Below are 8,711 nucleotides of genomic sequence, written 5' to 3'. Positions count from 1 at the left end.
AAATGCTTTCCAGTGTGATTGTATCATTTTACAATCTCACTCCAGTAGTAGTGGCAAAGTTTAACAGGACAGCAAATAATAAATGTTGGAGAGGATGTGGCGAAAAAGGAACTCTTAAACATTGTTGGTGGGATTATGTTCAGTTTTTTTTAATATATGCTAAACTGGCCGGCGTCAGCCAGGCCCCGACCCTCTGGGGTTCCGGCCGCGCATTGGCCGGGGCGGAGGTGACGTCTCAGAGTTCTCAGCTTGAGGCCCTGGCGCCCGGCGCTTGAGAGGCGTTGTCCGTCACCCCGGGCTTTGTTACATAGTCACCTGTTCACCTAGCCGTGGGCGCATCCTGGCCGCTGCAAGCCGGAGTTGAGTGCAAGCGGCTGCCACTGCTGCCGCCGCCATGGTGTCTCCGGTCACTGTGGTGAAGAGTGAGGGACCCAAGCTGGTACCCTTCTTCAAGGCCACTTGCATATATTTTGTCCTCTGGCTGCCTTCATCCAGTCGTCATGGTTCAGCGTCCTCATCAAGTGCCTGCCCATTTTTTGCCTCTGGCTCTTCCTCCTGGCTCATGGACTGGGATTCTTGCTGGCCCGCCCCAGTGCCACCCGAATCTTTGTGGGGCTCGTCTTCTCTGCTATTGGTGATGCCTTCCTGATCTGGCAGGATCATGGCTACTTTGTGCATGGTCTGCTGTTGTTTGCTGTGACCCACATACTCTACGCCTCAGCCTTTGGCATGAGGCCACTGGCCCTTCGGACAGGACTGACGATGGCAGTACTTTCGGGCCTGTGCTATGCCATCCTCTATCCAGGCCTTTCAGCCTAAACGATGGACTGTGCATTGCTGTACAGAGGTAACTCGTGGTTGCTGTGATGCTGAAGACTGTGACAGTGATGTGCCAATTGTGGTAATGGGTACCCATGGTGGACAGTGTTGGCTGGAGCTTCCCGACTAAATCAAGCCTGGAAGCAGGAGCGGCATCCACTTCCGAAATGGCTTGCCTCCGGAAACTGTATGTACGAACAGTGCTCAGGCTGTTCGTTCATAGGGTCGCTATGAGTCGTCTACGACTCGACGGCATCAAACAACAACAACAAACTGCCTTCCAGAGTGGTTGTACCATTTTACAATCCCACCAACAGTGTATAAGAGTTCCTATCTCTCCACAACCTTTCCAACATTTATTTGCTACCCTGTTAAACTCTGTCATTTCTTCCTGGGGTGAGATGGTAGCTCATTGTGGTTTTGACTTGCATCTCTCTTATAGCCAGTGATTTAGAGCATTTCTTCATGTGTCTGTTTGCTATCTAAATATCTTTTTCTGTGTAAGGTCTTTCTATGACTTACTTCATTTTGTAACAAAGTATCAGTCTTTTTCTTATGGAAAGTTGACTACATTATTATTGAACTGCCAAACAACTGAAAATCATGATTGAGCCTAGCTGACACAATGATAATCAACCAACACAACCAGTTTCAGTTTTATCTCATACTTCAGTTTGGTTGATCAGGTCTTTCACATTTTTTGGGGGCATATACTAGTGAGTATATACAGGGCTATATCTGTTAGCAGAAAACATCTCAATTGGCCAACCAACTGGAAGATATCCATAATTGTTCTAATTTTTTTTAAAAAGAAATCCAACAGAGTGTGAAAATTATTGAGCAATATCATTAATATTACATGTAAACAAAATCTTGGTGAAGATTATTTTAAAACTACTGGCACAGCAAATCAACAATGAACATGTAGAAAGAAAACTTGGATTCAGAAGAGGCGACAGAACAAGGGATATCATTGCTGATGTATGATGTATCTTGGCTGAAAACAAAGAATGATGTTCTATGTTTTATTTACTATGCAAACACATTTGACTGTTTAGATCATAACAAATTATGGATAACATTGATGAGAATGAGAATCACGAAACATCTAACTATGCTCATGTGAAACCTATATGTTGTTGTTGTTGTTATGTGCCGTCAAGTCGTTTGCAACGCATAGCGACCCTACGTACAACAGCCCTAAACCCTGCTCTATCCTGTGCCAATCACATTGCCTCTGACACACCCATCCCGATTACCCCAGGCACTGAATCAATCCAGAGGGTCTTCCCCTCCTGCGCTGTCCCTCTACCCTACCAAGCATGATGTCCCTCTCCAAGGACCTGTCTCTCCTTACAACATGTCCAAAGTATGTCAGACGAAGCCCCAGAATCCTTGCCTCCAAGGAGCAGCCTGGTTTAACCCTCTCTAGGATGAATCTGTTTTCTTGGCAGTCCATGGTACATTCAATACTCTTCTCCAGCACCACAGCTCAAAGATGTCGATTCTCCTTCTATCCTCCCTAGTCATTGTCCAACTCTCTGATGCATCTCTCTGATGCATAACAAGTAATTGCAAAGACCATGGCCTGTATCAGGCACACCTTAGTCTCCAGAGAGACACTGTTGCTCTTGAGTACTTTAGAGAGGTCCCTAACAGCAGACTTTCCCATCGCAATACATTTTTTTATTTCGTGACTGCTGGTGCCAAGAGTGTTGACCGTGGAGCCGAGAAAACTGAAGCTGTGAACAATATCAATCTCTTCGCCATCCATCCTGATGCTACTGATTGGTCCAGTGGTGAGAATCTTTGTCTTCTTGACATTGAAACCTATATATAAACCAAGAAATGATTGTCAGGACTAAACAAAGGAATACTGCATAGTTTAAAATCAGGAAAAGTTTTATTATTTCTCCACAAATATTCAATCTGTATGCTGACCAAATAATTTGAGAAGCTAGACTATTTTAAGAACAAAATTATGTCATTACTGGAGAAATACTCATTATCAATCTGCACTTATATAGGTGACACAATATTGCTTGCAGAAAATGAAGACTTAAAGCATTCACTGAAGAAGATCAAAGATTCCAAACTTTAGAAGAAATTACATCTCATGCACACTCATGGTTACTGTGGCTTTGTTCACAATAGCAAAGAGTTGGAAACAACCTAAGTGCCCATCAACAGATGAATGGATAAAAAAATTCTGGTATAATCACACAATGGAATTCTATGTTGCCTTGAAAAGCAAGTAACTCATGCAATATTATTCAAAATCAGTGACCCTGGAGAACATTATGCTGAGTGAAATATCTCAGTCACAAAAGGACAAATATTGCATAGGGCTATTGTTGTAAAACAGGACTGACATCGGGGTTGGGGGAACACTGAGAAAGAGGGGGTAAATAATGTTTACTGCGTTGAAACAGATGAGGGAGAGAACTGTTTAAAAGTGATCTATGATTAGCTACTGTTGCCATACCAGGAGTCCAGAATGTAGGTTGTACAGTGGAGTGGACTTGGGGGGAGGGATTGTATAACAATGAAAGAATTTTTCTTTTAGTTTTCAAAGAGAGAGCGAATTAGGAGTAGGGGGTGGGCAGGGAGAAAATCGCAACAATGAATGAATAGAAACCCTAAGTCTCTGTAAACATTCATTAAAATTAATTAAAAAAAGAAAAGGAAAAAATCGCATCTCAATAGGAAGAAAACAAAATAGGCAGCATCATGACAGATGGAAAAAAGATTAAAGTTGTCTATGATTTAACTTCTTGGAATCACTATCAATATCCATGGTTGCAGCAGTCAAGGAATAAGAAGACATTCTGCATAGGGAAAATCTGGTTTCAAAGGCCAATTCAGAGTGATAAAAAGCAAGGTGTCTTATTAAAGATTATGGAGTGCTCTTTAGAGGAAAGGATGATGAAATTTCATTTTACATACAGAGGGCATGTTATAAGGAGGAGCTAGTCCTTGAGAAAAAACATCATTCTGAGAAAGGCAGAGGATCAGCCAAAGAGAGAAATTTTCTCAACAAGGTGTTTTGGTACAGTGACTATAACAATGGGAGCATGTTCAAAAGGATACCACTGGGTAGAGCAAAGTCTGATCTGTTTTCCATAGGGTGATCACGAGTGGTAGTGAACATCTTGACACCTAACAACATACACCAGGGAGCTCTGGCAGCCTAGTGGAAAGAAGTTGTGCTGCAGTCTGGAAGGCGTGCAGTTCAAGACCATCCGTTGCTCTGTGGATAGGCCATCTCTTTCCATCCAATTAAATGCCTCTGAAAATAACCTGGAGGGTCAGCTATGGGTCATTTCCAACTCTACAGTACACAACAACTACAACATACACATGAATAAACGCATGTCTTTTGTAAGAGGACAATTTCTATTTTAAATATTATTGTAATAAAGATGTTCAAAAGTAGTTTGATGTGATGAGAAATTAGAGACACAAATAGTTGATGGGAGTTTATTTCCTTTTTAGGTGCTTTTGAATGGGCTCAGACTCATAGTGAACCTATGAACAACAAATTGAAACTTGGCCTTGCCCTACCTACACAATCTTAAAAATCTCCACTCTCTGGAGATTGTTGTCTCATTGCTGCAGTCATTATGACCCTCCTTACTGATAGTCTTCCTTTCTTTTGTTGATCCACATTGTTATGATAATCAAGGAATGCAAATACAATAATAAGGGTAATGAAATTCACTGAGTGTTTGCTGAGGGCTATCCTTGGCAAGACTCTGTATTCATTATTTTAATTTAGTCCTCTAATTGTGCATTAATTGTTATTCCAAATTTATAATTGATAACTGAGATTTAGAAAACCAATCCCCTATTAGACTGCTTAATATTCCATAACTGTCTTAGTGGCAAGAATTAATATTATCCCTGTATTTTTCCACACCAAAACCATGGCAGCAATAGCCAAGAAATTAAAAAAAAAAGTGTATTGTATTGGGAAAATATTCTGTCACAGACTTCTCCAAAGTACAAAAGGGCAAACATATTAGTATAAAGGCTAGGAAAAGGTTAATCTAAACCACAGAAATTTTCAATTTCATCCTATGCTACTGCACTTTGGACAATGAATAAGGAAGATCAAAGAAGAATTGATGCCTTTGAATTGTGGTGTTGGTGAAGAATGTTGATTATATCATTACTGAAAGAACAAACATGGTTTGGAGTAAGTGCAAACAAAGGAGCTCCTTAAATGAAAGAACAATAAAACTTCATTTCGCATACTTAATGTTATGTGAAGTATGCTGTTAAGAATGTTATTAGGAGGAAACAGTCCTTAGATAAAGACAACATGCTGGGAAAGGTAGAGGGCCACTGAAAGAGAGGATGATCCTTGAGGAGATGGATAGAGTAAGTGACTGTAACAATAAGGTGGAGCATTTTGGAGATTGTGGGGATGTTATAGGATAGGAAAAGATTCCATCCGTTGTTCATAAGGACACGATGAGTTGTGTTTGGCTTGGTAGAACCTAACAGGAAGAAGATAGAATAATGAGGCATTGATGTTTCAGTAATAGAATTTCCCCCTCCCAAATAAGTTGTATTCCTAGCCTTGCACCTCATGTGTAGCCTGCACATGCCTCAGTGTTGGTTTAACATGTCCCAGATTTCTGTAGAGCTTTAGACTAAGACTAAGAAGAAAGCCCTAATTACTTAACTTTAAAAAGAAAAAAAATCAGTCAATGAAAACTCTTCCAGAAATAATCTTATCCACCACCTATCACTGGGATAGTGTAAAACTGGGCAGCATTTTATTTCATGTTTTTAAGGTTATCATAGGTTGGGATTTGGGGGTCAACTTAATGACAGTTAGCAACAACCATCACAATACAGAATTGGCATGTGTTTATGTTTTTACTGAATCAGAAGAGCATATGATCTACTATACCAGGAATGGAAAAGTAAGGGGAAAGGAGGTTGCATTCACCGTAAAAAAGACTATTTCTAGATCCTCTGAAGCACAATGTTATGTTGTGAATGACAGGATACTATCCATACACATATAAGAAATACTTTTTAGTATCACCATTACTCTTATATATACACCAACAGCTAGAGTTTAAAAGGAGAAAATCAAAGATTTCTCCCAACTCTTGTAATCTGAAATTGATGAATCATGCAACCAAGATTTATTAATAATAATTGGTGACTAGAATGCAAGAGTTGGGAAAAAGAAAGGAGAAGCTGTAGTCAGAAACAACAGACTTGGTGACAGAAATAAGGATGGAGATTGAATAATACAATTGTATACAATCAATTTGTATGGCAAATACCTTTTATAAAAAGCACACACAGTAACTATACACATGAACTTTACCTGATAGATGACATAGGAATCAGATTAATTATATCTGTGAAAAAATCATTGGAGAAGTTCAATACCAACTGTGAAAACCAGGTCAGGTGCTTATGTGCAACTTCAAAGTGAAGCTAAAGAAAATGAAAACAAATCTCCAAGAACCAAAATACATAACACATGCTGGCGAGGTTGTGGAGAAACTGGAACGTTACTCACTGTTGGTGGGAGTGTAAAACGGTGCAGTCACTATGGAAGGCAGTATGATGCTTTCTCAAAAAGTTGCAAATAGAAATACCATTTGACTCAGCAATTCCACTATTTGGAATATACACCAAAGAAACCATAACCGCCATGCAAGCAGATATGCACACCCATTTTTATAACAGCTTTGTTCACAATAGCAAAGAGTTGGGAAAAAAAACCCAAGTGCCCAACAACAAACAAATGGATAGAGAATCTGTGAATATACATTCAAACAAAGAAATACTACACTGCAAGGTTTCTGAAACTTTGTCTGACATACTTTGGACATGTTATAAGGAGGGACCAGTCCTTGGAGAGGGACGTCATGCTTGGGAGGGTGGAGGAAGACCCTCTATGAGGTGGATTGATTCAGTGACTGGGGTAATCGGGGTAGGTGTGTCAGAGACAGTGAAATTGTCACAATATAGACAGGATTTAAGGCTGTTGTACATAGGGTCACTATGAATCACAGGCGACTCGACGGCACATAAAAACAACAACAACAACTATGGGGAAAAGTAGCTCTGGTGGCCTAGTGGCAAAAGTTACACTTCAATCCAAAGGCATACGGTTCAAGGCCACTAGCTGCTCTGCAAGCGAAGGTGGGCAGTCTCTTCCCGTGTGATTAACTACTTCTGAAAACCTGCCTTGGAGGGTCAGCTATGGGTCAGTTCTGACTCTATGGTACACAACAACAAAAACAACTATGGGGAAAATATTGATGATACAGAAAGCACAAATAGAAAATGGAAGGAACACATAGAGTTACTGTATTACAAAGACTTGATTGACACTAAAACATTTGTAGCATATGACTAAGAACTGATAGTAATGGGGAAAGAAGTTCAAGTTTCACTGAAGGAACTGATGAAAAAATAAGACCTTAGAAATGTATGGAATATCAATTGCCATATTTCAACAAACAGATACAACCTGGAGGTTGTGTCCTTGACAAGAAATTTAGAAAACAGCTTCTGGCCAACTTCCTGGAAGAGATTTATTTGTTTCCATACCCCCCCAAATACGATCTAACAGAATGTGAAAAATATCAAAGAATATTATTTATATTGTTATTGTGATAGCAATGTGGTTATGTGTCATTGAGTCAAGTACAATTCATAGCAACTCTATGGACAACAGATATAAACTCTGTCCTATCCTTGCCCATCCTCATGATCTCTCAAAGAGTTCAACCCATTGCTGCAGTTAATATGTCAATCCATCTCACTAGGGGAGCATTCTTCTCTTTCAGTGACCTTTTATCTTTCCAGTCATGATGTCCCATTCCAAGAAACAGGCTCTCCAGCAACATATCCAATGTATGAGAGGTGAAGCTTTGCCATTTTTGCCTCCAAGGAGGATTCTAGCTGTGTTTTTTCCCCATGACATACCTGTTCACTCTTTTGACACTCAAAAATGGCTGCAATAGGGAACTGTCAGAAATTCAAGCTGGTTTCAGAAGAGGCAGTGGAACAAAGGATAGCTATCATTACTACTGTCAGATGGATATTGGCTGAAAGCAGTGTCTGAGTTTTATTGACTATACAAAGGCATTTGACAGTGAATCATAACATTGAGAAGAATAGGAATTCCATAACACTTAAATGTGCTTATGAAAAACATATATCTAGACCAATAAACTATTATCTAGACAGAATAAGGAAATATTGTATAGTTTAAAATCAGGTAAGGGGCTCCTTAGGGTTATATCCACTCTATACCTGTTCAATCTATATACTAGCAAATCCTTAAAGAAGCTGGCTTATCATTAACAACCTGCATCACACAGATGATACAACCTTACTTTCTGAAAGTGAAGAGAGCTTTAAACAAGTGCTAAAAAATAAAAAAACTACAGCCTCCAACCTGGGTTGTATCTCAATTTAAAAAAAAGGCAAAAATAATACCATTGAACCAAGAGGCAATATTATGGTAGGTGGGGAAAAGATTGAAGATGTCAACTATTTCATTTTACTGGGATCCACAATCAATATCCAAAAAGTAACAGCAGTTAAATCAGAAGACATGCTACATTGAGAAAATTTGATGGCAAAGCCCTTTGCAAAGTGCTAAAGAGCAAAGATACCAGTTTCAAGATAAAGGTGCTCCTGATCCGGACCATGATATTTTCAATTACTTTCTGTGGAACTGAAAGTTGGACAATGAATAAGAATGACAGAAGAAAACTTTATTCCTTTGAGTTATGGTGTTGGAGAAGAACACTGAATATTCCACAGACGGTCAAAAACCCCCAAACATAAAACAACTATGAGATATCGTCTCACCCCAGTCAGAATAGCAAAATTTAACAGAACAG

The 8,711-nt window shown here is 39.6% G+C and overlaps 1 pseudogene; it reads left to right on the top strand.

Moving 5' to 3' along the window:
• The first annotated feature begins 394 nt into the window (after window positions 1–394).
• On the top strand, window positions 395–1,536 carry LOC102851874 (annotated as a pseudogene).
• The last annotated feature ends 7,175 nt before the right edge of the window (window positions 1,537–8,711 follow it).

Source organism: Elephantulus edwardii, unplaced genomic scaffold (assembly GCF_000299155.1).
Source record: "Elephantulus edwardii isolate Elephantulus edwardi_28Jun2011 unplaced genomic scaffold, EleEdw1.0 scaffold00172, whole genome shotgun sequence".
Taxonomy (NCBI): domain Eukaryota; kingdom Metazoa; phylum Chordata; class Mammalia; order Macroscelidea; family Macroscelididae; genus Elephantulus; species Elephantulus edwardii.
Note: the sequence above shows the minus strand (reverse complement) of the source record. Positions and strands in the feature narration are given on the sequence as shown.